The following is a 14,613-nucleotide window of genomic DNA, read 5'->3' as shown; positions in this document are numbered from 1 at the left end:
AAGCATTACAAATATAAAAACCCATCTAGGGGTTACAAAGCCCCCTGGAAAAAACTTCCCACCCCCTAGATGAGATTATAATCCATCACAAGGTAACCAAGCCCCTTGGGAAACCTCCCTCCTCTGGTATGAGACAGTAATAGCTGTAAAAGGCATGTCTTTATACATCCCATCCATTGCTATGTGGAGGTGAGGAACACAATAGTAAAAATCACTTCTGATGTCTTATCCGTTAAATTTTTTTAAAAATTAAAACTCTTACCTTCCATATACTGTGTATTGGTTCCAAGGCAGAAGAGTGGTAAGGACTAGGCAATGGGGGTTAAGTGACTTGCCCAGGGTCACACAGCTAGGAAGTGTCTGAGGCCAGATTTGAACCTAGGACCTCCCGTCTCTAGGTCTGACTCTCAATATACTGAGCTACCCAGCTACTCCCACCCCATTACATTTTTATAAATGCAGAGGTGGGGAATACAATAGTGCTATTGCACTTCACTTAAACTACTAAATGGACCCTTACCTCTTGTTACAAACAAGTCAAAGGTAGGCAAATGATTAGTTAGAGGTAGGGATGCTACTAGGTATCTGAAAATCACTTCTGAAGATCCCTTGAAATCAACTGAGATGTTTAGCTCATTAAATTCTCCAAAGGTTGTATACAGGTTGTAACCAGTTTGATTGAATCCATTCATCATCATCTATGTGACAATAACAAAGGCAAAAAAGGAACAAAAGATCATTTAGGCAATGTGATCTCAATGGATCTGGTGACAAACTCAGAATTCATAAGGACCTATGGTTTTGCCATAGAAAAGAGTTTGTCCAAGTTGTTTATAAACTTTTATAATGGTATTTTCTCCAGTCCAGTCATAGGACAGTACAAATAAATACAGTGAAACAGAATATATAGCTAATAGTCAAATACAGTAACAGAAAGTGGCATAGTATAACAGAAGATATTAGATTAGATTAATATGTGAACTTAAAAAACAAAATAGAATTTTAAAGCAAACAATCAGCAAATATATATATATATATGTGTGTGTGTGTGTGTATGTGTGTGTGTGTGTGTGTGTGTGTGTGTGTGTGACAGGATGTGAGCAATAAATTCAGGAGTTCTTTTCTCCAATTCTGATAGCTGCAATATAGAGACTTCTTCACTATTTGGAAGGGAATAAACAGTTAACATCAGTAAGGCAATTGGAGTCTGAAAAGGCTTAAAATTCACCTCCAGACTCTATGAGGTTCCTTCCCCTCCCCAGCATCATCATCCATTTAGATTCCTTTGGTCATACTTCTAGGGTTCCCCATACCCGCACTGAGTATAGTGTGGACAAATCCCATATTGGATGTGTTGCAGAGACTGAGCAGGCCAAAATGGCAAGGGGGTGTAGGGAGATGAATCTCCCCTCCAAATCTCGAGATTACTCAAGCTATCAACTGCAAGGTATCCACTCAGTACACCCATGAATGGTAATAAGAAAAGACATCCTAAAGCATTAATGCACTATTCTTTCATAGGGTGGGTCATACTTGCAATTCTACTTCCTGTCCATAGGTAGCGCTAGCCTAGTATGTACTGGCTAGGAGTAAAGTTAAGAGGTTTGGAAGAGTAACTTTCCTTCTCCTCCTCCCCCCAGGGGTAAGGACAGTGGCTCTGTGACATCTCAGTCCCTACCCCCACAGCCAGGAACATAGAAGCCCCCTTGGGTGGGTCAGGCTGGGGTTGGGGTGGATAGAGTGAATGTCCTGTTCCATGTTGTGTTCCCCTACTGAAGAGTGGCTAGTACATGCTTGAGACCCATACGGTAGGGGGGAAGGAGCATAGCTGTGCCAGGAGGCAGGGGACCAGTGCCAGATCAGCTGTTAGCAATATAGGGTAAACTTATACTTTACCTTTTGTGCAGGAACCCCAGTGAGGGTGTTCAAGAGATGTGGTGTGTGGGAGGCAGATGTGGATCCTTTCATGGGTGGATCCTCACCACCAAAGAGAGTCCCCAGGAGTAGGAGGGTGAAAAGGGCTGGGGCAGAAGGGAAATGCATTTTTTTTTCAAAATGACCTACTCCCTATTTTTACTCAAAAGCTATCTTAAAAAAATCAAGGATTCTATTTCTTTTTGGCTCACCAGAAATGTAAGATTAAAATTAATATCTAATAACTCCAAGTATTATATTTTATAAAGTTTATTAATAATCACTTGAAGAAGAAAGAAAATGAATTAAAAGAAAAAGAAATTCAAACCTAATTATCTAACAAAAAGTAAAACCATGTGTCTAGATTCTCCTGCCTGGCATAAAGCCAGTTTTCCCAGCTGTGAAAAGGGGAAAAGAGAGAGAGAGGGCAGAGGTACACAAAACTTGTATCTTCCCTATGGTAGCACATAATGTGTATATGTAACTGGAAAGAGAGGCCCCGGGGCGAAAATTCTAATTATACAGCATCCATGCCATAGGTTCACCATCACTGTACTAGCTTGTCCTAAGTGAATCATGGAAAATCACAATAGCTACCAAAGTTCATTTATATCTATTTTTTAAACCTTTACCTAGCCCTAACTGATTCTAAAACAGTAGATAAGGATTTTTTGTTTTTTAAAATAGACAATAGGAGTTGTCTGCACTCAGATTTAAACCCAGGACCTTCTGTCTCCAGACTTTGCTCTCAACCCACCAAGCCACATAGCTGCCTCCAGAAGAGAAGGGTTTTAAAACGAAAACAAAAAACCTTGAATGTTGAAGAGAAGGGTCCCTCTCTTGGAGCAGCTAGGTTACTTAGTGGATAGAGAACCAAACCTAGAGACAAGAGGTCCAGGGTTCAAATGTAGCTTTAGACCCTTCCTAACTGCATGATCCTTGGCAAATCACAACTCCAGTTACCTAGCCCTTACTGCTCTTCTTGCCTTGGAATTGATGCCAAGTATTGATTCCAAGACAGAGGTAAGAGCTTAAATAAGTAAATTGTAGGCTATACTAGAATAAATGCAATTTAACATTTAGAAGTGCCTACTTTATGCATGGTACTCTACTAGAAGCTGGGAATATAAAGACAGAATCACAATAGTTAATCAATCTAGCAAGCATTTATTAAGCCCCTGCTATGTGCTGGCACTGAGCTAGGCAATGAGGACAACCATAAGCAAATAAGACAACTATATTCAAGGAGCTTAGATTCTAAGGAGGTATTACAACAGATAAAGGGAAGCTGGAAGCATTGCCTGGGGTGGAGAGGTCGTCTCTGAGCATGGTTAGTGCCTCTCATAAAATTAAATTGTCCTTAACTTTTTTTAAACTCTTACCTTCTGTTTTGGAATGGAAATTAAGTTTTGGTTCCAACACAGAAGAGCGATAAAGACTAGGCAATTGGAATTAGGTGACTTGCCCAGTGTCACACAACTAAGAAATGTCTGAAGTCATATTTGAACCCAGGACCTCCCGTTTCTATGTCTGGTTTTTTATTCAATGAGTCACCTTGATGCCTCAGTGGTCCCATCCTTAAAGAGCTTACATTCTATAGGGAGAGAGAACATGTACAAAAAAAAGGTATATACATATTTACATGTATGTGTCTAATATTTGTGTGTATATGTTATATAGACATGCAATAAACAGAAAGTAATTTTAGGCAGGGAGAAGACACTAACAACTGGAGGCAATTAAAAAAGGCTTCATGAGGGGGCAGCTAGGTGGCTCAGTAGATTGAGAGCTAGGCCTAGAGATGGAAGGTCCTGGGTTCAAATGTGACCTCAGACACTTCCTAGCTGTGTGACCCTGGGCAAGTCACTTAACTCCCATTGCCCAGTCCTTACTGCTCTTCTGCCTTGGAGTCAATACACAGTATTAATTCTAAGACAGAAGTTGAGTTAAAAAAAAAAAAAGGCTTCATGCAGAAGATGGCCCTTAAGCTAAAGTCCTGAAGGAAACCATGGATCCTGAGAGATGAAGAGAGATCGTTTCAGGCATGGAGGACATACAGTCCAAAAATATCTAGATGGATGACAGCATTTCCCATGTGAAGTAATAAGAATGGTTTGGAAGTTTGAGGTAGCCAAAACGTGTGGAAACAAGTAATGTTTAATAAGTCTAGACAGGCAGGTTGGGGCCACATTGTGAGAAGTTTTTACCTAAAAGAAAAGTTTCTATCTGCTCCTATGGATAAGGAGCCACTGGAGTTTATTGAAGAGGAGATTGACATGGCCAGTAGCATGATTTAGGAAAATTAACCATGTGGAGGACAGATTAGAGAGAGGAAAGATTAGAAGCAGGAGACCAATTTGGAAGCTATTACAGTAGTCCAAGGGGAGCAGATGAGAGCCTAGACTGTCTGAGTAGAGAGAAGGGGACAAAGATGAGTGAAAAAATTTGAGGTTGACACTGAAGCTTTGAATTTGGGTGATTCAAAGAATAGTGGTGTTCTTGACAGAAAGAGAGATGTTGGAAAGTCAATGAGTTCTTTTTTTTTTGTGGGGGAGGAACATAATAAATTCTGTTTTAGACATAAGTTTGAAATGCCTGTGCAATAAATCAGTTTTTCTATCTGTAAAATGAGACAATTGTACTTGATAGCCTCTTAGGGCTCCTTTTAGCTCATTGTCAATGATTCTATGATATGTAAAGGGTGAATATTATGGTTGAGACTGAAAAAAAAATCTAAATTTAAGTGGTCGCCAAGGGAAATCCCAAATAATAAAATACCCAAGTTAGCTGCCAAATTTTTATGGTGATTTAATTACAACAGGAGGAAGAAAATACTAGAGGGAGAGAGAGAGGGAGAGAAGGAAAGAGGGAGTGAAGGAAAGGAGTTTAACTCAGAAACACTCTGGCTCAGGCTGAGCCAAAACAGGCGTTAAGACCTTGGAAAGCCAAGGCACAGAAAGGGGTCAGTACTTATCACTCACGTGACCGGTCTGAAGGAAAGCTGTCTGCCGGGCTCCTTCAAGCTCAAGCTCCAGGATCGAACTGAACTCTAGCCCTCTCTACAGGAAGTCACAAGAACTCTAGAGGCTGCTCTCTACCTCACTTCCTGCGTCTCACATGTGCCAATTGTGACTCAAGCTTGACTTAGGACTGCCCAGAGGTCTGTCCTTTTTCTGCACATGTCTGTTGAAGGCCATCTCCTCAAATAGTTAAATCTTGAGTTTAATGTAGATCTTCCTAATCTTGTTAAACTAAGAAGGGAGGAGAAATGTAGTTTCCAAGATCTGATTCTGTTATTCCAAGTATCTCTATTGTTATTGATCAGGAAATAGCTACATCAGATCTTCTAAAGAATGGTCTGATTAGGGTGGAATAGTTTTGAAATTCACAGATATCTGGTGGGAAATGTCCAATGGGCAGTTGGCAATGTGAGGACTAGAGTTCAGGAGAGAGACTAGGGCTAGAGATGTCAATAGGGAAGTCATTTGCATAGAGATGATCATTAAACCCTTGAATGCTGATGAGGTTAGCAAGTGAGAACTAGAGAGAAAGGAAGATGGCCTAGAACAGAACTTTGGGATATATCTGCAGTTAGGGGGTATGTTGAGGATCATGAGTTACTAATGTAGTCTGAGAAGGACCAGTCAGACAGGTAGAAGTGTTATGGTACCAATAGGAATACACTATAGTTAGCGAGTATATTTTTCAAAGTTTCCTGGGGGATTCAGATAGAATTCCAAAGCAGTAATGCATAATTTAGTTGTATTTAACCAATTAATAAATCCAGGAGGCTATGTTATAGATGTTAGGCAGGCAGGGTTTAATAAAACAAGACTTAAGGAGAGGAGTTTCAAAAAAAAAAGAAACTCAACACAAACATTACTTTAGGAACAGGGAAGATCAAAAGACAAACTCAGAAGATGACAATAAAGTCAGTATTGCTGCATCCAAAGCCTCCAAGAAAAATAAGAATTGTGCTCACTTCAGTAGCACATATACTAAGAAAAATAGGAATTGCTCTGAAGCCCAAAAAGAATTAATGGAGGAACTAAAAAGGATTTTATTTGATTTAAAAAAAATTTTTTTCACCAATTACATGTAATAACAAATTTCCATTTGGGTAATATAAACCCAGATCAAATTGCCTGTCAGCCTTGAAAGGGGAAATGGAAAGGAAGGAGGGAGGGAGATAACTTTGATCATATAACTTGGGAAAATTTATGTGGAAATTTGTTATTACATGTAATTGGTGAAAAAATAAAATAAAATAAAATAAAATCCTTTCTTAGTTCCTCCATTAATTCTTTTTGGGCTTCAGAGCAATTTTTGTGTTGAGTTTCTTTTTTTGTCATTTGCTCATTTTCAAGTATTTTTCTTTTTTTCTTTTTTTTTTAACTGTTAACATTGTTTAAAAAAAATGTGGTGAAGGGGGCCCTGTTCCAAGCTTCACGTTCTTTGCACAGCTGCCTTCAGATCTAGCTCTGGGGAATCCATCTGCTTTCAGTTCTTCCAAGGGGGTATGATGTAAGGAGAGGTGTGTTTAATACTCTTTTAGCCCATGCTCTGGTCTATGAGTGACCACAAGCACCCTTTTCTGCCTTGGAACTGTGACCAGGGTTTCCTGCTCCCCTGTGGCCACAAGTTCCAGTAAGTGCTGGTACTCCTCCTCACTCTGAGATGGTGACCTGAGACTGGGTCCTAGATCTGCATATGGGCAATGTAACAAGAATCTTGCATCAAGAACCAGCAATGGGACCCCTATAATCTCCTTCTGACCAGTTATCTAACTCCTTCCCCCTCACTGTCTGTGACTGAGAGCTCCAGAAGCCTTTGTAGCTGATTCAGTTGCCCCCACGGCCTGTTGCTCCATGGAATGAGAATTAGAGTATTGCTTTGTACTCTACTTCCACCCTGCTGCAATAGATCTTTTGTGCTGATCTTTTTTTTATTCAAAGATATTTTATTTTCCTAATTATATGTAATAATGGTTTTCAACATATATTTTCCAAAATATAAGATCCAAACCATCTCTCTCCCTCCCTTCCTTCCCCCTACTCATAGAGGGTAAGCAATTTTATCTGGGCCATATATGTGTAATAAAGGATTATTTTCATATTCCATTTGGAATGCTGGTTTCAAGTCTGTCATTCGAATCTTTGACTGTTCTATCAATTGCTAAGTTTTGCATTCTATTCATCTCTTCAAATTTAACTGTTATTCCACCTCCATCACTTTGAATATGATTATTATTTTCAAATGTAATTTCAGCTTCATTTTCATTAAATTTTGTATTTTCTAAATTAGTCATTGTAGGATGGAAACTTTCAGCTTCAGGATTCAAACTAGATGTTTTTTTTAAAGGAGAACTGTGCCATATAGCTATTTGAAGAATTAACTGTTTCTTGTGGGTTTTTATATAAATCTGTGAGTGTTTTCAAATCATTTACAGTTCCATTAACAGTAACCTTGTGCTTTGCTTTTCTGCTACAATCATTTTGCTATAGGGAATTGAAATTTTGTTTCTCTGTATCTCTCACTAATTCCTGCTTGAGTTTATGTGAAATTTTTATGACTTTTTCTTTTACAAAATTCAATCCCTGTGCCCAATCTGCACTGAAATAATTTTTCCAAGTATGTTTTGACTTGATTTCTATTTTTTTCATGAATGGTTACTATACAGTTTCTCTCTAAGTCTCCTATTTCAGTCTTTATTTGAAAAATGACGTTTTTAACTTCTTCATCAAGCTCTGTTACTTGTCTCTTCCTGTCACTTGATCTTTTACTTGGTTTGCACTTCTCAACACTCACAGATTCAATTTCTTGCATCACCTGTTCATTGTCCCTTTTCTGTTTTCTCTTTAGTTTTGTAGCAGCCTGTCTTTTACTACTTTTCAATTCTCTATCTCCATGCACCAAACTAAATACACCATAATCCTGGCTTCATAATTCTCTCCTAACCATTTCAAAATTTTAATTTATTCAATCTCCTTGTCTTTTAGATTTTGATGTGATTCATGCAACTTCTTCTATAATTCAGTCACCTGTCTATTTTGCTCTGTGAAACTGTCAAAAATGTATGATGCAAAGTCTCTCAGCCCTGTCAAATTTATTGCTTCATATCTTGGAAAGTAATGTTTGAAGAAATTCCTAAGGTGTGGTGTGCATCCTTTCAGAAATTGTCTCCTAACGTGGGCCACAGATTCATCTGTATCTTTTTCTATGCCCCTTATAGCTTTAGCTGTTTCAGAAAGGTGATCAATAAATGAACCTGGATTTCTCCCTTGTTTTGCACCAACTTATCATATTTTCCCCAAGCATTTGGTTTAGAGCAACACATTTTAATGGCTTGGATCCCTGCATTTCCTCAGGTAGATCATGCTAATGGGATCAGAGAAGTCAAAGTCCTCTCTTTGCTCCTCTCTTGGCCAACTTGTCAGGGTGTTTTCTGATCTTGTTCTATCAATAAACTGACAATGTTCATAGGGGCTAAAAAGTTCTGTCAGAAGAAAGTCCACATCCTTAAAAGTGGGCTCAAAAATTTGGAAAGCACATTTTAATTCTTTATGTGATCTTTGAGGCTTGGATATGAACTTTGAAAACCTTTTCTTTATGGAATCTAATTCTTTTTTTTATTCTTTTTTTTATTTATTATTCTTTTTTTTAATATGTTTTATTTGATCATTTCCAAGCATTATTCGTTAAAGACATAGATCATTTTCTTTTCCTCCCCCCCACCCCCCATAGCCGACGCGTAAGTCCACTGGGCATTAGATGTTTTCTTGATTTGAACCCATTGCTTTGTTGATAATATTTGCATTAGAGTGTTCGTTTAGAGTCCCTCCTCTGTCATGTCCCCTCAACCTCTGTATTCAGGCAGTTGCTTTTTCTCGGTGTTTCCACTCCCATAGTTTATCCTTTGCTTATGAATGGTGTTTTTTTCTCCTGGATCCCTGCAAGTTGTTCAGGGACATTACACCGCCACTAATGGAGAAGTCCATTACGTTCGATTATACCACAGTGTGTTAGTCTCTGTGTACAATGTTCTCCTGGTTCTGCTCCTCTCGCTCTGCATCACTTCCTGGAGGTTGTTTCAGTCTCCATGGAACTTCTCCACTTTATTATTCCTTTTAGCACAATAGTATTCCATCACCAACATATACCACAGTTTGTTCAGCCATTCCCCAATTGGTGGGCATCCCCTCGTTTTCCAGTTTTGGGCCACCACAAAGAGCGCAGCTATGAATATTTTTGTACAAGTCTTTGTGTCCATTATCTCTTTGGGGGTACAGACCCAGCAGTGCTATGGCTGGGTCAAAGGGTAGATATTCTTTTGTCGCCCTTTGGGCATAGTTCCAAATTGCCCTCCAGAATGGTTGGATCAGTTCACAGCTCCACCAGCAATGAATTAACGTCCCTGCTTTGCCACATCCCCTCCAGCATTCATTACTTTCCTTTACTGTTATGTTAGCCAATCTGCTAGGTGTGAGGTGATACCTCAGAGTTGTTTTGATTTGCATCTCTCTGATTATAAGAGATGTAGAACACTTCTTCATGTGCTTGTTAATAGTTTTGATTTCTTTATCTGAGAACTGCCTATCCATTTCCCTTGCCCATTTATCAATTGGAGAATGGCTTGATTTTTTGTACAATTGATTTAGCTCATTATAAATATGAGTAATTAAACCTTTGTCAGAGGTTTCTATGAAGATTTTTTCCCAATTTGTTGTTTCCCTTCTGATTTTAGTTATATTGGTTTTGTTTGTACAAAAGCTTTTTAGTTTGATGTAGTCAAAATTATTTATTTTACATTTTGTGATTCTTTCTATATCTTGCTTGGTTTTAAAGCCTTTCCCCTCCCAAAGGTCTGACATGTATACTATTCTGTGTTTACCCAATTTACTTATGGTTTCCTTCTTTATGTTGAAGTCACTCACCCATTTTGAATTTATCTTGGTGTAGGGTGTGAGGTGTTGATCTATTCCTAGTCTCTCCCACACTGTCTTCCAATTTTCCCAGCAGTTTTTATCGAATAGTGGATTTTTGTCCCAAAAGCTGGGATCTTTGGGTTTATCGTATACTGTCTTTCTGAGGTCGCTTTCCCCCAGTCTATTCCACTGATCTTCCTTTCTGTTTCTTAGCCAGTACCAAATTGTTTTGATGACTGCTGCTTTGTAATATAGTTTTAGGTCAGGGACTGCAAGGCCCCCATCATATGTGTTTTTTTTCATTATTTCCCTGGATATCCTTGATCTTTTGTTCTTCCAAATGAACTTTGTTATGGTTTTTTCTAAATCAGTGAAGAAGTATTTTGGTAGTTCAATGGGTATGGCACTAAATAGATAAATAAGTTTGGGTAGGATGGTCATTTTTATTATATTGGCTCGTCCTATCCATGAGCAGTTAATGTTTTTCCATTTGTTCAAGTCTAGTTTTAGTTGTGTGGCGAGTGTTTTGTAGTTGTGTTCATATAGTTCCTGTGTTTGTCTTGGGAGGTAGATTCCTAGGTATTTTATTTTGTCTAAGGTGATTTTGAATGGGATTTCTCTTTCTAGTTCTTGCTGCTGAGCTGTGTTGGAGATATATAGAAAAGCTGATGATTTATGTGGGTTTATTTTGTATCCTGCAACTTTGCTAAAGTTGTTGATTATTTCAATTAGCTTTTTGGTTGAATCTCTAGGATTCTTTAAGTAGACCATCATGTCATCCACAAAGAGTGATAACTTGGTCTCCTCCTTGCCTATTTTGATGCCTTCAATTCCTTTATCTTCTCTAATTGCTACTGCTAGTGTTTCTAGTACAATGTCAAAAAGTAGAGGTGATAATGGGCATCCTTGTTTCACTCCTGATCTTATTGGGAATGCATCTAGTTTATCCCCATTGCAGATGATATTAGCTGTTGGTTTTAGATATATACTGTTTATTATTTTTAGGAATGACCCTTCTATTCCTATGCTTTCTAGTGTTTTTAATAGGAATGGGTGTTGTATTTTATCAAAGGCTTTTTCTGCATCTATTGAGATAATCATGTGGTTCTTGCTAGTTTGCTTGTTGATGTGGTCAATTATGTGGATGGTTTTCCTAATGTTGAACCAGCCCTGCATCCCTGGTATGAATCCTACTTGATCATGGTGAATGATCCTTCTGATCACTTGCTGGAGTCTTTTTGCTAGTATCCTATTTAAGATTTTTGCATCTATATTCATTAGGGAGATTGGCCTATAGTTTTCTTTCTCTGTTTTTGACCTGCCTGGTTTTGGAATCAGTACCATGTTTGTGTCGTAAAAGGAGTTTGGTAGAACTCCCTCTTTGCTTATTATGTCAAATAGTTTGTATAGTATTGGGATTAACTGTTCTCTGAATGTTTGATAGAATTCACAGGTGAATCCATCAGGCCCTGGGGATTTTTTCTTAGGAAGTTCTTTGATGGCTTGATGGATTTCAATTTCTGATATGGGATTATTTAAGAATTCTATTTCCTCTTCTGTTAGTCTAGGCAGTTTGTATTTTTGTATATATTCATCCATTTCTCCTAAATTGGTGTATTTATTGCCATATAATTGGGCAAAGTAATTTCTAATGATTGCCTTAATTTCCTCCTCATTGGAGGTGCTGTCCCCCTTTTCATCTTTAATGCTGTGAATTTGCTTTTCTTCCTTCCTTTTTTTAATTAGATTGACCAGTACTTTGTCTATTTTGTTTGTTTTTTCAAAGTACCAGCTTCTTGTCTTATTTATTAAATCAATAGTTCTATCACTTTCGATTTTATTAATTTCTCCCTTAATTTTTAGGATTTCTAATTTGGTTTTCTGCTGGGGGTTTTTAATTTGATCGCTTTCGAGTTTTTTCAATTGCATTTCCAATTGATTGATCTCTGCTCTCCCTTGTTTGTTAATATAAGCATTCAGGGATATGAATTTACCTCTGATTACCGCTTTGGCTGCATCCCAAAAGGTTTGAAAGGATGTTTCGCCATTGTCATTTTCCTCGATGAAATTATTAATTGTTTCTATGATTTCTTCTTTAACTAAACGGTTTTGGAGTATCATATTGTTTAATTTCCAATTGGTTTTAGATTTGGTTTTCCATGTACCATTACTAATCATTATTTTTATTGCCTTGTGATCTGAGAAGGCTGCATTCATTATTTCTGCTTTTTTGCATTTGTGTGCTATGTTTCTGTGACCTAGTGTATGGTCAATTTTTGTGAATGTGCCATGTGGTGCTGAGAAGAAGGTGTATTCCTTTTTATCCCTATTTATTTTTCTCCATATGTCTATTAATTCTAATTTTTCTAAGATTTCATTCACTTCTTTTACCTCTTTCTTATTTATTTTTTGATTTGATTTATCTAAATTTGATAATGGTTGGTTTAAGTCTCCCACTAGTATGGTTTTATTGTCTATTTCTTCCTTCAATTCTCCTAGTTTCTCCATTAGAAATTTGGGTGCTATATTATTTGGTGCATACATGTTGATTAATGATATTTCCTCATTGTCTAGAGTCCCTTTTAACAAAATATAATTACCTTCCCTATCCCTTTTGATCAGGTCTATTTTTGCATTGGCTTTATCAGATATCATGATTACCACTCCTGCCTTCTTTCTATCAGTTGAGGCCCAGAAGGTCTTACTCCATCCTTTAATTCTGACCTTGTGGGTGTCAACCCGCCTCATGTGTGTTTCTTGAAGACAACATATGGTAGGGTTTTGGATTCTAATCCATTCTGCTATTCGTCTACATTTTATGGGTGAGTTCATCCCATTCACGTTCAAAGTTATGATTGTCATTTGTGGACTCCCTGGCATTTTGATTGCCTTCCCTAATTCTAACCTTTTCTTCTTCGGCTCTACCTTTTAGTCCAGTGATTTACTTTGAAACAGTCCCCCTTGTCCCCTCCCTTGATGTTTCCCTTTTTAGTCCCTTCCTTTTTGTTCCCTCCCCCTCCCCCCTCTCTTTCCCTCCCTTTTTGTTCTCCCTCTCCCCCTCCCCCCCTTGGTTTTCCCTTCTCCTTACCCTTGTTGGGTAAGATAGAATTCAAGATCCCAATGGATCTGGATGTTTTTCCCTCTCAGAGTTGATTTCCCTGAGATTGAGGTTTAAGTATACCTCCCCCCCTCTCTTCCTCTCCTTCTTATAGGAGTTTTCTTCCCCTCCCCTTCCCATGTGAATCTTTGTGTGAGAACCATTATCCTATTTGGTCTTTCTTTACCCCCTATTTATACATTACATTTTCCCCACATGTTAGTATACATAGATTGATATAAATGTAGTCCTTATAGAAGAGAGTTTGAGTAAAAGAAGAAGATAACATTTTTCCCCTTTCCTTAATATTTACCTTTTCAGGTATTCCTTGCTCTTTGATTTTCGGTATCAAACTTTCCACAGAGCTCTGGTCTTTTCTTTGCAAAGAGTTGGAAGTCTTCTATTTTGTTGAATGCCCATACTTTCCCTTGGAAGTATATAGTCAGTTTTGCTGGGTAGCTGATTCTTGGTTGGAGACCCAGCTCTCTTGCCTTTCTGAAGATCATGTTCCATGCCTTATGATCATTCAGAGTAGAACTTGCAAGGTCTTGTGTGACCCTGATTGGCATTCCTTTATATCTAAATTGTCTTTTTCTGGCTTCCTGTAGGATTTTTTCTTTTGTTTGATAGCTTTGGAATTTGGCAATTACATTCCTGGGAGTTGTCTTTTGGGGGTTTAGTGTAGAAGGTGTTCTGTGAGCTCTGTCAGTGGCTGTATTGCCCCCTTGTTCTAGAATCTCTGGGCAATTTTCTTTGATTATATCTTGTATCACCATGTCCAGTTTGGTGTTTATTTCTGGCTTTTCTGGGAGTCCAATTATTCTTAAATTCTCTCTTCTCCCTCTATTTTCCAGATCTATCACCTTGTCGGTGAGATATTTTATGTTCTCTTCTAATTTCTTGGTGTTTTGGCTTTGCTTTATTAGTTCTTGCTTTAAAGCCTGGTTTTCTTTTACAGTTTGGTCAAACTGGTTTTGTAGATGCGTAAATTTCTTTTGCATTATTTCCCACTTTTCCTCCCAGAGGGCTTCCATCTTTTTGGTCATTTCTGATTCAAATTCTTCATGGGTTTGTGGAGAGTTTCTATTTCCTTTGGAAGATTTTGGAGCATTTTCTTGTATATCTTCTTCTATATGCTCTGTATTTTGTATTTTGGCTCCATAGAATGTGTCCAAAGTCGCCCCTTTCTTCTTATTTTTCTTGGTATTTTGGGGCTTCTGTGCTTCTGTGGAATTTGCCATCTCTGAACGTGGAGGATTAGCTTTTCTTATCTCTGTCTGGTGTTCAGAGGCTTTAGTCCTGGGCAGATGTTGGTTCTATGGGCTTTCCCTGGGTTAAACTGAATATGCCTCACTGGAACTGGAATGGAAGGGTCGGACCACGAGGCCACACTCTCCCCCCCGGCTTGCTTTCCGGAAGTTGCCTTCAGAATCGCTGGCCGTGAGGCTGTTTCATCGGCCTACGGGGGGATGGGCTGCAGCTTCCCCAAGCTCCGAGGGCAAGGACTTTCACTGAGACTTGGATAGCAGGATCCAGCCAGTGAGGCTGTCTTGCCCGCCCTGAGGGTTGCTGTTGTTTCGACCCAGAGGAAGCCTCAGGCAGTAACTTTCACTGGGACTCGGATAGAAGGCCCTGAGGGTTGTTGTTCCGAGGACCCTGCTCTCTGAGCCCAGCCGG

This window comes from Monodelphis domestica, chromosome 1 (assembly GCF_027887165.1).
Source record: "Monodelphis domestica isolate mMonDom1 chromosome 1, mMonDom1.pri, whole genome shotgun sequence".
Taxonomy (NCBI): domain Eukaryota; kingdom Metazoa; phylum Chordata; class Mammalia; order Didelphimorphia; family Didelphidae; genus Monodelphis; species Monodelphis domestica.
This window is presented reverse-complemented; position numbering follows the sequence as displayed.